A 15,160-nucleotide genomic window follows, 5' to 3' on the forward strand; every position below is an offset into this window, starting at 1 on the left:
TCCTCAACAAGATATTAGCCAACTGGATCCAACAATACTTAAAAAAAATTATTCCCCATGAACAAGTGGAATTTATACCTGGGATGCAGGGCTGGTTCAGTATCCACAAAACAATTAACAGGATTCATCACATCAATAAAAGAAAGGGCAAGAACCATATGATCCTCTCAATAGATGCAGAGAAAGCATTTGACAAAATACAGAAAAAAAAAAAACCTCAAGAAAGTAGGGATAAAAGGATCATACCTTGAGATCATAAAAGCCATATATGAACGACCCAACACCAATATCATCCTCAATGGGGAAAAACTGAGAGCTTTCTCCCTAAGGTCAGGAACAAGACAGGGATGTCCACTCTCGCCCTGTTATTCAACATAGTATTGGAAGTCTTAGCCTCTGCAATCAGACAACACAAAGAAATAAAAGGCATCCAAATTGGCCAGGAGGAGGTCAAACTTTCACTCTTCGAAGATGACATGACACTCCATATGAAAAACCCAAAATATTCCACCAAAAAACTGCTAGAACTGATTCATGAATTCAGCAAAGTTGCAGGATATAAAATCAATGCACAGAAATCGGTTGCATTCCTATACACCAACAATGAAGCGACAGAAAGAGAAATCAAAGAATCAATTCCATTTACAGTTGCACAAAAAACTATAAAGTACCTAGGAATAAATCTAACCAAAGAGGTGAAAAATCTATATACTGAAAACTATAGAAAGCTTATGAAAGAAATAGAAGAAGACACAAAGAAATGGAAAAAGATTCCATGCTCCTGGATAGGAAGAAGAAATATTGTTAAAATGTTGATACTACCCAAAGCAATCTACATATTCAACGCAATCCCTATCAAAGTAATACCAGCATTCTTCACAAAGCTAGAACAAATAATCCTAAAATTTGTATGGAACCAGAAAAGACCCTGAATAGCCAAAGCAATCTTGAAAAAGAAAACCAAAGCAGGAGGCACCACAGTCCCAGACTTCAAGCTATACTATAAAGCTGTAATCATCAAGACAGTATGGTACTGGCACAAGAACACTCAGATGAATGGAACAGAATAGAGAATCCAGAAATGGGTCCACAAACGTATGGCCAACTAATCCTTGACAAAGCAGGAAAGAATATCCAATGGAATAAAGACAGTTTCTTCAGCAAGTGGTGCTGGGAAAAGTGGACACTGACATGCAGAAGAATGAACCTGGACCACTTTCTTACACCATACACAAAAATAAACTCAAAATGGATGAAAGACCTAAATGGAAGACAGGAAGCCATCAAAATCCTCGAGGAGAAAGCAGGCAAAAACATCTTTGATCTTGGCCACAGCAACTTCTTACTCAACACATCTCTGGAGGCAAAGGAAACAAAAGCAAAAATGAACTACTGAGACCTCATCAAAATAAAAAGCTTCTGCACAGTGAAGGAAACCATCAGGAAAAATAGAAGGCAACCAACAGAATGGGAGAAGATATTTGCAAATGACATATCAGATAAAGGGTTAGTATCCAAAATCTACAAAGTACTTATCAAACTCAACACCCAAAAAACAAATAATCCAGTGAAAAAATAGGCAAAAGACATGGAATAGACACTTCTCCAAAGAAGACATCCAGATGGCCAACCAACACATGAGAAAATGCTCAACATCACTCATCATCAGGGAAATACAAATCAAAAACAAACTGAGATACCATCTCACACCTGTCAGAATGGCTAAAGTTAACAATTGATGCAACGGCAGATCTTGGTGAGGATGCAGAGAAAGAGGAACCTTTTGCACTGCTGGTGGGAATGCAAACTGATGCAGCCACTCTGGAAAACAGTATGGAGGTTTCTCAAAAAATTAAACATAGAATTACCCTACAACCCAGCAATTGCACTACTAGGTATTTACCCGAAGGATTCAGGTGTATTGTTTTGAAAGGGCACATGCACCCTAATGTTTATAGCAATGCTATCAATGATAGCCAAAGTATGGAAAAAGCCCAAATGTCCATCGACAGATGAATGAATAAAGAAGATGTGGTATATATACACAATGGAGTATTACTCGGCAATCAAAAAGAATGAAATCTTGCCATTTGCAACTATGTGGATGGAACTTGAGGGTATTTTGCTAAACAAAATTAGTCAGTCAGAGAAAGACAAAAATCATATGACTTCACTCATATGAGGACTTTAAGACACAAAACAGATGAACATAAGGAAAAGGAAACAAAAATAATATAAAAACTGGGAGGAGGACAAAACAGAAGAGACTCATAAATATGGAGAACAAACTGAGGGTTGCTGGAGGGGTTGTGGGAAGGGGGGGATGGGCTAAATGGGTAAGGGGCATTAAGGAATCTACTCCTGAAATAATTGCTTCACTATATGCTAACTAATTTGGATGTAAATTTTTAAAAATAAAAAATAAAGTTAAAAAAAAAAAGAAGACATCCAGATGGCCAATAGGCACATGAAAAGATGTTCAATGTCACTCCTCATCAGGAAAATACAAATCAAAACCACACTCAGATATCACCTCACGCCAGTCAGTGTGGCTAAAATGAACAAATCAGGAGACTATAGATGCTGGAGTGGATGTGGAGAAATGGGAACCCTCTTGCACTGTTGGTGGGAATGCAAACAGGTGCAGCCGCTCTGGGAAACAGTGTGGAGGTTTTATTTAATATTTTAATATTAATATTTATTTATTAAATATTAATAAATAAATAAATAATTTATATATTATATATTATATATATTATATATTATTAATATATAAATAAATAATATTATATATTATATATAAATTTAAATAAATAAATTTATTAAAATTTATTTAATATTTTAAAAAATTAAAAATAGATCTACCCTATGACCCAGTAATAGCACTGCTATTTATGCAAGGGATACAGGAGTGCTAATGCATAGGGGCACTTGTACCCCAATGTTTATAGCAGCACTTTCAACAATAGCCAAATTATGGAAAGAGACTAAATTTCCATCAACTGATGAATGGATAAAGAAGTTATGGTTTATATATACAATGGAATACTACTTGGCAATGAGAAAGAAAGAAATATGGCCTTTTGTAGCAACGTGGATGGAACTGGAGAGTGTTCTGCTAAGTGAAATAAGTCATACAGAGAAAGACAGATACCATATGTTTTCACTCCTATGTGAATCTTGAGAAACTTGACAGAAGACCATGGGGGAGGAGAAGGGGAAAAAAGTTAGAGAGGGAGGTAGCCAAACCATAAGAGACTCCTAAAGACTGAGAATAAACTGAGGGTTGATGGGGGGTGGGAGGGAGGGGAAAGTGAGTGATGGGCATTGAGGAGGGCACCTGTTGGGATAAGCACTGGGTGTTGTATGGAAACCAATATGACAATAAATTTCATATCAAAAAAAAAAGCAATAGCATTATGGGTTATTCTTCTGGACCTTCCAATACTTTCCTTACAAACACTACTTTGAGAATTAGGGCAAAAGGATAAAATAAAAAACAAAATCCAATGATTCACTTTCCAGAATCCTCCCACTTATATAACTACTTAATTACATGTGTGTGTTTCTAGTGTGTATGCCTGTGTAGGCATGTGGGTGTGTGTATGTGCATGTGTGCCCATGAATATGTGTGTGTCTTCCTGAGCCATCACCTGAGACTGATCCCAGAATAATGCTCAGTAGATCTGGAGAAAGGCAACCTTCTTCCGCTTGAACATACTTTCTTGGATTCTATTAAACTGGCTGAAATAACCTGTCTATAGCCATTCCAGACTCATTTCTAATTCCCACATACCTAGTTGATTTTTGACAGACTATATCTCTCACAAACATTCCCATCAAAGTATAGAATGGTTTTCTCCTTCACTTTATAGTGTAAATAAGAAAATAAATCACCTCTGACCTCCAAGTTCTCAATTCAGAGGCAAAGAACTCAAGATGATTATGCAGCAAAAAAATTAAGCCACTTCACTGTCCTGACATCTAATCATACCAGGCTGACTGCACAGTTTTTCAGAGAGTCATTTTTCAATTGCCTGTTTTATATTATAGGGTTAAGATGGAGAAAGAAAGCTGACAGTAAATTAAAAGTAGAAATTTTAAAGTATTCAGAAAAAAATCCCCCAGTAATGATAAAGTTTAATGATTAAATATTTATGACTGCAACATATTCAGCAAAGAGATATATGCTAAAAAGATAAGAGTTTGTAACAGAAAATCATATATTGTGAGAAATCTCTTTTTCCAGCAGTATGGCAGACTGGATACCCTGAATAACTCACCCAAATAAAATAACTCATATAGTGGGTAAGAAATCTTTTAAAAATCCTTTTTGAACAGGAAGCATGTGTAAAGTACATGCCAGTCTCCAAAGTCAAGTGAAACCAGGAACTCGGAGTGCCAAAGCCTGGAAAGTTTTGGCAAAACCTGGAATTTTTGAGCTCGTGGTTTAAGGACTACACCAGATACAGGGGGCAGAAGGTAAAGTCTAGAGCACACCCCAGATAGAGACTGAAATGGAGATTCTCATAAAAAGCTTAGACTCACAGTGAAAGCCTCCCTGTGCAGAAGGCACAGCAGGGAAACTGACTCTCAATCCTAGGGTTAGAAGGAGAAAAATTAAAGTAACCCCCTGGGAATTCATAACCACAAATGGGGCTTCATGTGGATTTGGGTTTCTGTTACCTATGCAGTCTGAAAAACCTCAAAAAGAAAAGTTAACCTGAGGTGGTCATTGGTTGGTATTGTTCAATGGTGATTGGCAAGAAAAATCCAAGGCTTCAACTTCGACCCAGGCCTCAAAGAATCTCCACAGACAAATTTCTAATAAAAATGAACAGTTCTGGGGTGCCTGGGTGGCTCAGTTGCTTAAACATCTGACTCTTGGTCTCAGCTCAGGTTTTGATCTCACGGTTCGTGGGTTCAAACCCTGTGTCAGGCTCTGTACTGACAGCTCAGAGCCTGGAGCCTGCTTTGGATTCTGTGTCTCCCTCTCTCTCTGACTCTCCCCTGCTCACACTCTGTCTGTCTCCCACAAAAATAAATAAACATTAAAAATTTTTTTAAAAAGGAGATCTTAAAAGGAAGTCAAAGATGTCAACAAATAAATAACAATTTGACTGACTGCTCACCTCTCATAGTCACAATGGAAATTAGAAAATAATAGAATAAATATTTTCAATAAGCTGAAAGAAAATAATTACCAATAAAGAATTCTATAACCAGAAAGACTAACTTTCAAAGAAGAGGGAAAACAAATTATTGCAACAAACAAAAATTAAAGGTTTGTCACACAAACATTCTCAGTAAATTAAATTCTAAAGGATGTACTTCAGGTAGAATAAATGTGATTACAGATAGAAGGTCTAAAATCCAGGGAGGAGGGGCGCCTGGGTGGCTCAGTCGGTTAGGCTGCCGACTTTGGCTCAGGTCACGATCTCGCAGTCCGTGAGTTCGAGCCCCGCGTCGGGCTCTGTGCTGACAGCTCAGAGCCTGGAGCCTGTTTCAGATTCTGTGTCTCCTTCTCTCTGACCCTCCCCCGTTCATGCTCTGTCTCTCTCTGTCTCAAAAATAAATAAACGTTAAAAAAAATTAAAAAAAAATAAAAATAAAAATAAAATCCAGGGAGGAATCGTGAGTAAAGATTCTTGTGAACATGTAGGTAAATTCAAACAAACATTGACTGTCACACAATAATTATAAAAAGTTGGAAAATAGGCTAAAAGTAAAATACTGGAAAACTAGTATAAGATTTGGTATGGAGGTGATTAGGATTAATGCATTTCAAGATCACTATATTATTGAAAAGAAGGGTAAATAATGTACAAATACAAATACTTGAAAGTCAAGTATGGAAAACAATAAATCAAATAAACACAAACAAAAAATCTGAGTGATTATATCAATATAACAAAATACACACTTTCAGGCAAAAGACATTACTAGCAACACAGAATGTCATTTGAAAATGACAATTAACCATAATTCTAAATTTGTATGCTGTTAATATGCTGTTAATAACACAACCAGCCTCAAAGTATATGAAGTAGAAAATGATCGATTTACAAAGAGAAACTGACAAGTCCACATTTATAGTTGGAAATTTTACTTTTCTCTTAGTACTTGGTAAATTAAGGAAACAAACAATACAGTCAGAAAAGCTTTACAATACTGGAACAGCACAATAAATAATGTCCATTGTTCAAATGGACAACACATAATATTCAAATACACATGAACCATGTATGAAAGTTTATCACATGTTTGACTTCAATGCATTTTAAAGAATTGGTATCAGGGGCATCTGGGTAGCTCAGTGGGTTAAACGTCCAACTCTTGATTTTAGCTCAGGTCATGATCTCACTATTTGTGAGCTCAAAACCCACATCAGGGTTTGCCCTGACAGTGCAGAGCCTTCTTGGGATTCTCTCCCTCTGGCCCTCCCCTGTCTCCCTGTCTGTCTGTCTCCCTCTCTCTCTCTCTCTCTCCCTCTCCCTCTCCCCCAAAATAAATAAATAAACTAAAAAAAGTTAAATAAAAAAGGATTGTATCATACAGCCCAAATTTGATGACCATAATGTACTTAAATTATAAATGAATGATATAAACTAGACACAATTACATGCTATTTACAAAACTGGAAACAAAAGGATAAAAAATATATACCATGAAAACACTAACCAAAGGGAAGCTGGAGAGGTTACGTTGATATTAGAAAAAGTAATACTTAGGGCAAGAAGAATTACTAGATAAAGAGGGACATTTCATAATGATAAAAAGATAAATTCAATGGGACAACACAGAAATCATAAAGTAATATACATCTAACATTTAGCTTCAAAATATAAAAAGCAAAGACAGAGATAAAAAGAAAAATAGATTTTCTTTTCCAATCATAATTGAGAATTGTTTTCATGAGTATACAGTTTAATGGATTTACACACAGAACACACCCACTTGAACAAAAAGAACATTATACCACAGAAGCTCCCATAAAACCCCCTCCCAGCCAACACTCCCTCCCTTGACTTTTTTTAATAGACATTATTTCTCAGAGAAGTTTTAGATTCACAGCAAAATTGAAGGGAAGGTACAGAGATTTCCAACAGACCCCCTTGCCCCACACATTCATAACACATTCATTATCAAAATCCTCCTCCCCTCCACAGAGTGATACATTTGTTACAGTCAATAAACCTTAATTAATGCATCATTATCACCTAAAGCCCATAATTAACTTAACTAAGAATTCACTCTTGGTTCACATTCTGCATGTTTGGACAAATGTATAATGGCATGCATCTACCATTATAGTATCATACAGGAGAGTTTCACGGTCCCCAAAATCCTCTTTGCTGCATCCATTTATCCCTCCCTCCCCTCTAACTCCTAGAAACCACTGCTCCATTGTTTGTTTTTGTTTGTTTTTACTATCTCCATTGTTTTGCCTTTCCCAGAATGTCATATATTTGAGATCATATAGTATACAGCCTTTTCAGATTGGTTTCTTTCACTTAGTAATACACATTTAAGTTTCCTTCATGTTTTTTCATGGCTCAATAGCTCATTTCTTTTTAGCACTGAATAATATTCTGTTGTCTAGATGTACCACAATTTATTCATTCACATACTAAAGGACATCTTTATTGCTTCAAAGTTTTGTAAATTTTAAATAAAGGTGCTATAAACATCAATGTGCAGGTATTTGGGTAGAATAATTAGGGATTTTAATACTGTTAGTGCCTGATAGACCAAATGAGTAAAAATGTCAGCAAGAATATAGTAAATTTAAACAATACAATTAACCAAGTTGATCAAATTGACTCATGTGGTACACAAAATTCAACAACTATAGACTATGGATTCTTTTCAAGAGCACATGAGGCATTGATCAAGATGGACTGCATGCCAGGCCATAAAGCAAGTCTTAACAAATTTCAAAGGATTAAAACCACACAAAATATGAAATTTAAGTAGAAATGAAGTTTTTTTAAAGGTCATTAGAAAATACCCAGAAATGACAAGAGATCATAATACATATATCTTTGTTGGGTACCAGCTATTTTGTTCCATGTTTTGTTAGCATCTCCATAACTTCCTGTAGGTCAGGAGGTGATCCTGCATCAGACCACAATGGCAGTTCAACCCCAAGTCTCTGCACTCCAAATGAAGCACCAGAGGAAAAACAAAAATGTCAGAAGAGTTCTGTATTAGGTATAAATGGTTAGGGCCTTATCCCACCATCTATTTTAATCACTGGCTGAGAACTACCCTAAGAATAGCATGTACTGTTACCACTGCTTTGCTCAGACATTGGCCAGGAGGTTTCTCCAAGAAGACCATGACCTTGGCTTAAAAACCAAAGTAGACCCTGAGGGAGATAACAGCTGGCAGCTATCTGAGGACCATACTCAGAGCGACTGGGCATGTTCTTTGTTGAAGGGTTATCCAAGTCACAACCTCCATGTGTGCCACAGCTTATGGAAAAGAAGAAAGATTGAAAATCAAGCATGCAAATGTCCATAAAAGATGCTAGAAGAATATTGGAAAGTAAACACAAATAAAATAAAGGGAAGAAATGATAAAGATAAGAGCAAGAAGCAATGAAATAGAAAGCAGATGAGCAAGGGAGAAAATTCACAAAGTCAAAAGTAAGTTCTTTGGAAAAATTTAATAAAATTGATGGCTCCTAGCAAGACTTATCGAGAAAAAGAGAAAAAGATAAAGAGAATATAAACTGTGAGTATCAAAATTCAATATATACTAAAAATTTAATAAAAGGGTATTATGAAAAACTTTATGCCAATACATTTGACCACTTACATGAAATGGACAGATTCCCTGAAAAGCACAACTTACTGAAACAGCCACACACACATACACAAAAGAAAATTTAAGTGGTCCTATATATGTCAAAGTAATTGAATCTATAGTTTAACACCTATCCACAAAGAAAACTCTAGTCTCAGATGGTATCACTGGTAAATTCTTCCACATGTTTAAGGAAGATATCATACCTCTCTTATACACACTCTACAGAGAACAGGGGATGAAGCACCACTTTCCAACTTGTTTCATGAGGCCCTTGGAACATGATCTGTCAAAGATATTACAAGAAAGAAAATTATAGGCTGATTTCTGTCAGAATAAGGTGTAAAAATTCAAAACAAAACAACAAATCAAATCCAGCAAGTGTGGTTTATCCCAGGAACATAAGATTGATTTATAGCATTCAAAATCAACCCATACGATTCACCACATTAACAGAATAAAGGATAGATATATAATAAACTTTGTAGATTCAATAAAAGTATTTGATAAAGTTCCATACTCATTCATAATTTAAAAAAAAAAACCCTCAGTGGACTAGAACTAGAAGGGCACTTCCTTAATATGATAAAGGGATGACCCAAAAACCTTCTGCAAACAATATACATGAAGTCAAAATATCAAACACTTGCCCCTGACTTTCAGACTGAACCAGACAAGGTTGTTCACAATTGTCACTTCTGTCAACTTTGTCCTCGTGGCTAGTCTCTGTAATGTGGCTAGAAAAATAAATTATAGATAGAAAGTTTCCAGATAAAAATGTAAAACTCTCATTTGAAAATCTTGTTTGTCTACATAAAATATTCAAAATAATCTACACACTCACAATAATGGGTGAATTTAGCAAGGTTATTAGACACATGATTAATATACAAAAATCAAATAATTTAGGAAGTACTGTCGTATATTCTAAAAGTTGGCTTAAAGTCTTCCTACTCTTGGCAATGTATTTTCTCTATTCAGGTGATCTTCTTAGCATAAATGGCAGAAAAAATGGCTACAGCAACTTCCATATTCCTTGCAGGAGGGGGAGGAGTGCTCCCAAAAGTGGGAGCAGTCTTTTGGTTAGGGGAACAAATCTTCAGAGGGCTGTTGGGTATTAAAGGTAAGACTCAAGGTATTGGCTAAAATGGGGAGGCCCAGTAAAATGAACTAAAGTTTTCTTTATGGTAATATAAAAGGCTAGTTCCGGTGAGGTGGAGTAAGATCTACTTTTAATTGGTTTTCAGCTCTCTTTGGAAAAGGGGGAAAAAAACATAATAGAAATGACCCTGGCTGGGAAAAGTAGACTCCACATATATGGTGAGACACAGGGCCTGAGGGGAGAGTATTCTGAGTTATTTCCAATTCTGTAGTTTATTTATGCTCCATTCTCCTCCAATGGTTTCAGCCAACCTTTAGTAACTACTAAATTAGTCAGATTTATTTTAGCATTTTCTTGGGAAATAAAGGAAGGTGTGATCATGCAGGCAGTTCAGCTAGGCCACAGAAAGACAGAAGGCAATAAAGAGGTATAGGGAGGAAACCAGGGAGAAAGCCAGTTCAACAGCCAGAAGTGGTCTAGAACAAGCTGATAACTGGGGTTGGCAGTTGATCCACACTCTCTGGGAATACTCAGAAATGTTTAGGAGGAGGCTAGACTTACTAGAGCCAAATATGGGCTATAGATTTAAGTTATTTTGTTTGGATACCAAAAAATGGTGACTCCCTCTGTTATTTGTAAAATTGAGGACCTTCAGGTTATGCTTAATGACAGTATCGATATAATAAATAACATGTGTGAAAATATAACATGACATGGCTTGTAAAGCATTTTCACGTTTTACTATATTATCTACAAGGTAATTCATTACTGTTTCACTTTCCAAACCTATCCCCATATTTAGAAGAGACAATTTTTTTTTTCTTAAATAATACATTTAATGATATTTAAACAGAACCTAACACCATTTTCAAATACAGCTACACGGTGATTTACTTACAATTATTAAATAATTCATTCTGTCTACAATAAAGCAAACATCTCAGGTCATTTGAAATAAGCTTTTTGTTAAATTGAATTTATACCCAATCTTTCAGGAACATCTTTATTAGAGAGCCTTGGGGATACCCTCTAGTGGCATAGGCCAGATGGTCTTCTGAGTTTCCTCCTCTCAGGGTCTATGGTGTGTGGAAATGGAATAGAGTAAAGACAAGCTCAGAAAGACCTCTGTGCCAAAAGAGAGATACAGCAAATATCCCGCTCACCAGGGCAGACATGGTCACCATGACAGCAATGGAGGTCATGTTTGTGATGAGCAGAGGCATCATTAAATGGCATTTGCTTTATCAGTGAATCACCTCGTCTGGTTTTTCTTCCCCTAAACTGAAGCTAATTGCTCAGTTATCTCTCCCTCAATAAAGTGTTAATCTTCTACATTAACTGCAAAAGCACTTCCAAAGTTTTGCCTGATGCAGCCAGCCCGCAGCCCACAGCAGCAGTGAAGGAAAGAAGCTAGAAGCTCCATATGTGAACAGGAGGTTGGGGCCATCTAAAAATTTTTCTAGGATGAGGCTAGAGTCAAAGTATAATTTTTTTAAGTTAAAAACATGATTCTCATACAAGTATTGAATGAACACACTTCAAAAATTTGCTTTACTGATTTATGAAGCAACTAGCAGAATTGTAAAGCTGGTAGAAAGTGAATCCGAGACATTGAACAAATGAATACAGGCATTGAAGGAAATAATGCTGTAATCAGATTGTTAAGTTAGATATAAAACAGGTTACTAGGGCAATAAAACCATAATGTTTGTCACTATCTTTTCTAAACGAGAAAAATCATGTGCATCTCTACTGGACAAAAATCACTTCCACCTTATAAATCTACAGGCTAACATCTGATTTCACAGAATCTGAGCCCTCAGCGATTGTAAATAGTAAGTGAAACGAAGGTCCCACTCCCCTTGAGTATGACGACAAAGGGACATGGTCATCCTTTTATTTTCTATCCAAGTTTGGGGTATTTTTTCCTCAACACTTAGAATTCATAACTGAATAAAATAAACCTTAAGCACATGGTTGTAAGAATGTAGCCTTTTCAACCTATAAATGGCAACAAGTTTCACTGGGATTTATGTTTTTATTGGTGTGTTTATTTCTTTGATCGCATATTTATTTTTGCAGCAAGCGGAGACTCCGAGGCTATCCTGCTCTCCCCGGAGGAAACACTCTATTTCATGAAAATATCTGATCTTCTTTCCATTGCCATTTAGGGAGGACAGAGCTTGCCAGGAGTACAAAGTTCAGAACATTCAGACCTCTCCCTAAACTGGACAGCCAAATTAAAAGAACTTGATTATTATGTCCTTAAAAAAAAAAAAATACAGAAACAAACCTTCAGGAAAAGAGATCAGGCCAACTCAGAAGAAAGAAAAGAAAAGAAAAGAAAAGAAAAGAAAAGAAAAGAAAAGAAAAGAAAAGAAAAGAAAAGAAAAGAGAAGGAAAGAAAAGAAAAGAAAAGAAAAGAAAAGAAAAGAAAGAAAGAAAGAAAGAAAGAAAGAAAGAAAGAAAGAAAGAAAGAGGAAGTAAGAAAAAGAAAAAAAAATACAAAGCTAATTCTTGAAAGGAATAAGTTCATTGGACTTTCTGTAGGAATTCACCTATCTAAAAGTACTAGGAAAAGCAGTTAAGAAAATGCAAAAGAGATGCTGGGGTAGCCCTGGGGGTGTGAGCATGCTTCAGTCTTTGTTGCTACAAGAGGGAGGGGGCAGCGACGCGGGAAGTTTCAGGATGTGGCACACGAGGGACAGATCCCCTGCTCAGACTCCAACAGGAAGGGACCACAGACGGATGGAAGGAGATCACAAGCAGGAGAGAACACACCAGGGCAGAAGGCAGCACTTAAATGAATCAGAGAGATAAGGAGTCGCAGCACCGTACAGCCAGTCCCATTAACTAATGAAACAGGGAGCCATAACATCTTATAGAGCTATTTAGAGGGGAGCAGAGGCTACCTAAAATGTTCAGTGACTGCTTGGTGTCCAGGTTGGTTTGGAACTTTAAATCAGAAGCCACAAATGCTAACATGTCGGTATTGGCAGTCACATTGTCTACGTAAGTGTCCATGAGCCCTGTTGGGGCTGGGGAATGACACTCCTTATTCCACTGAAGGTGGGCAGGGGCGTCCCAGGGCCACTCATTGCTGCCATGTGAGAACAATGGCCTCAAGTTGCCAAGTCTTCAGATGGTTTTAAAGCTAGACTCTCAATTCATATGGGCAACCTCCTAGCGTTGACTTTGACGCCATTTTTTTTTAAATGTCAGTGAAAGTCAAACAAAGCACATCTGTGAGCCACCACTCTGTGACCTCTGAGTTGGTGGCTGCCTTTCTTCTCATATCCAATATTACCAGTGCTCTATAAAAATCCCTCTTTCAAAGCATCTGATCTCCTTCCCTGGATGCCTCATCCCCAGATTATCTCTTTCTGACTTGCTTCTTTGGATGGAAAACTCTCTGCCAAACTTTTGATTCAGCCTCTCCTAGGATTTCCCTTTCAAATAATTTTTCCTGGCTTCATCCATTGCAGTGTTTTGTCAAGTGATGTTCTACCTTTGTTTGACCTTAATGTCTAGAGAATATACTCCAATTTGGGTCTGGCATCCCTAATACCATTTGTATGAACACAGATTCTGAGCTAGAGCATGTGTGTGCCTGTGTGTTTGTGTGTGTGTGTGTGTGTGTGTGTGTGTGGAAAGGGGGGGGGAGTTAAAGAACACTGAATTGAGTTGAGAGAAAGGGATTTGTTCCAACATACAGTTGGGATATGAATAGCATGGAACATTGAGAATTAGAACTTGACAAATTAAGACTATTCCCTTAGCTACACTGGTTAATAATTACTAGCAGTGGCTCTCAACCCTGGCTTCACATTACAATTACTTAGGAAGCCTTTATAACATACAAATGATTGGGCACCACCCCCAGAGATTCTGATGCAATTTGTTTGTATTATGTGATGTGGCACCAGTACTTTCTAAAAGTTCTCCAGTGATCTTAATGTGCAGCAGGGTTACAAACCACTGAGTGGGGAAAAGTCCCAGAGCTTAATGGTTCAGAAGGTGGACTTTAAAACCAGCTTTGAAGTGAGCTGCAGTTCCAATTTTATCACCCAATAGCTATGTGACTTTGGCCAATGTGCCTGGGATGTCTAAGGCTCACTTAGTCATGTAAAACACAGAAACAAATGCCTACTTTATGAAGCTGTGTTAAATGAGGCACTGTTTGTAAAGTGCTTAGCAAGTGTAGAATAAGCAATGGTTATTACTATTATCAGCAGGTGTGAGGGAGACCTGGTATTCTCCATTGGTGGTTATTGGTTATTTAACAATATTTTAAATAATCTTGTTATTTAAAAGGAACATGTTAAACACCCATATTAAAATCCTACTGGAGATTATATATGTGTGTGTGTGTGTGTGTGTGTGTGTGTGTGTGTGTATAAATAATTAGCAAAGTGTATTCTCATTCATAATAGTGTTTCAATAAATCATTTTGATGGTGACATAGGGACTGCAGATGAAGAAGTCCTTCAAGGATTGTAATATGTGGACACTTAGAATAGGCTCTTCCCACCCATTATAATCATGTGCAGAGAGGTAATACCAAAAGAAATACATATGGCTATTATGGATATGACAAGATATTGAACCATCCTAGTAATCTAGCAAATTCAAATTAAAATAACAATGAAATCCTTTTGTGGTCTATTAGATTGGCAAAGACTTTTTAATAGCGACATGAAGAAATTTTTAATTTTATGCACTGATAGTAGGATACTAAATTGGTGTTCAATTCTTAGAGAAAAATGTAGTAGTATGTATTTTGGTTCAACAGTTTCACTTCTAGAAATTAATCCTCAAGGACAATAATCAGAGATACATGAAATTTAATATGCAATCATGTTTATCACAGTGCTATTTATTATAATAGCAAAATGGCTGAAAAACAGCTTAAATGCCAGTTACAATATAAATAAATGGTAGTGCATCCATATAATGGAATACTAACACTATCATTAAAAATTTATGCTTTCAAAGATTACTAAATGACATAGAAAAACACTCGCCAAAAACTGTAAGTAATGAATACATATCCAACAGAAAAATAAGGTAAAAATCCAGAATGTTAATAGTGATTATCTTTGGGTGGTGGGATTGTGAGCCTTCTCTATTTTTTTTCAAATTTTCTATAATAAACCTGTATTATTTTGATAATAAAAAATATATAAATATATAAAGCCCACAAAATAAAAAATGTCATAAAACTTTTAAATATTACATTGACAAAAG

The 15,160-nt window shown here is 36.4% G+C and overlaps 1 long non-coding RNA gene across 4 annotated transcripts in view; it reads right to left on the reverse strand.

The window, feature by feature from the left end:
- LOC131513845 (uncharacterized) overlaps positions 1-15,160 on the reverse strand; it is a 110,104-nt gene that overhangs the window by 30,939 nt on the left and 64,005 nt on the right. For all 4 annotated transcript variants that reach the window (XR_009262829.1, XR_009262827.1, XR_009262828.1 and 1 more), the window contains one exon: positions 9,018-9,097. This is a non-coding gene — a long non-coding RNA (uncharacterized LOC131513845). The remainder of the gene's footprint in view (positions 1-9,017; positions 9,098-15,160) is intronic.

This window comes from Neofelis nebulosa, chromosome 6 (genome assembly GCF_028018385.1).
Source record: "Neofelis nebulosa isolate mNeoNeb1 chromosome 6, mNeoNeb1.pri, whole genome shotgun sequence".
NCBI lineage: Eukaryota > Metazoa > Chordata > Mammalia > Carnivora > Felidae > Neofelis > Neofelis nebulosa.